Source organism: Haliaeetus leucocephalus, unplaced genomic scaffold, assembly GCF_000737465.1.
Source record: "Haliaeetus leucocephalus isolate CR32 unplaced genomic scaffold, Haliaeetus_leucocephalus-4.0 Scaffold577, whole genome shotgun sequence".
Taxonomy (NCBI): Eukaryota; Metazoa; Chordata; class Aves; order Accipitriformes; family Accipitridae; genus Haliaeetus; species Haliaeetus leucocephalus.
Window position 1 is genome coordinate 6,974,239 of NW_010973013.1, and position 257 is coordinate 6,974,495.

At 79.8% G+C, this 257-nt stretch overlaps 1 protein-coding gene across 1 annotated transcript in view; it reads left to right on the forward strand.

Moving 5' to 3' along the window:
* The first annotated feature begins 193 nt into the window (after nucleotides 1-193).
* Nucleotides 194-257, forward strand: part of POLR1B (polymerase (RNA) I polypeptide B, 128kDa) — a 20,657-nt gene continuing 20,593 nt past the window's right edge. The window contains exon 1 of the mRNA XM_010577809.1: nucleotides 194-257. This exon is cut by the window's right edge and continues 79 nt beyond it. The gene's annotated coding sequence lies outside the window, so the exon portion shown is untranslated.

Genomic DNA, 257 nt, shown 5'->3' on the forward strand with positions numbered 1-257 from the left:
GGGCGGGGAGGAGGCAGAGATGGGGGGGGGTGAGAACGACGACGTGGCCGGGGCTGGCTGTGGGGAGCTGCTCCCTGAGGCGAGGAAGCGGCGGCAGGGCGCAGGGGCGCGGCCCGCCGGCGGGGGGGGGGGGCCGCCGCCTCCGCCCGTTTACCCGTGAGGCGGCGCGAGGCGTTGGCGGCGGCGTGGAGACCGGCATGGCGGGGGCCGGTGGGGATCCTCACAGGCTGCGGCCGCGGCCTCCGGGACGTAGCGGG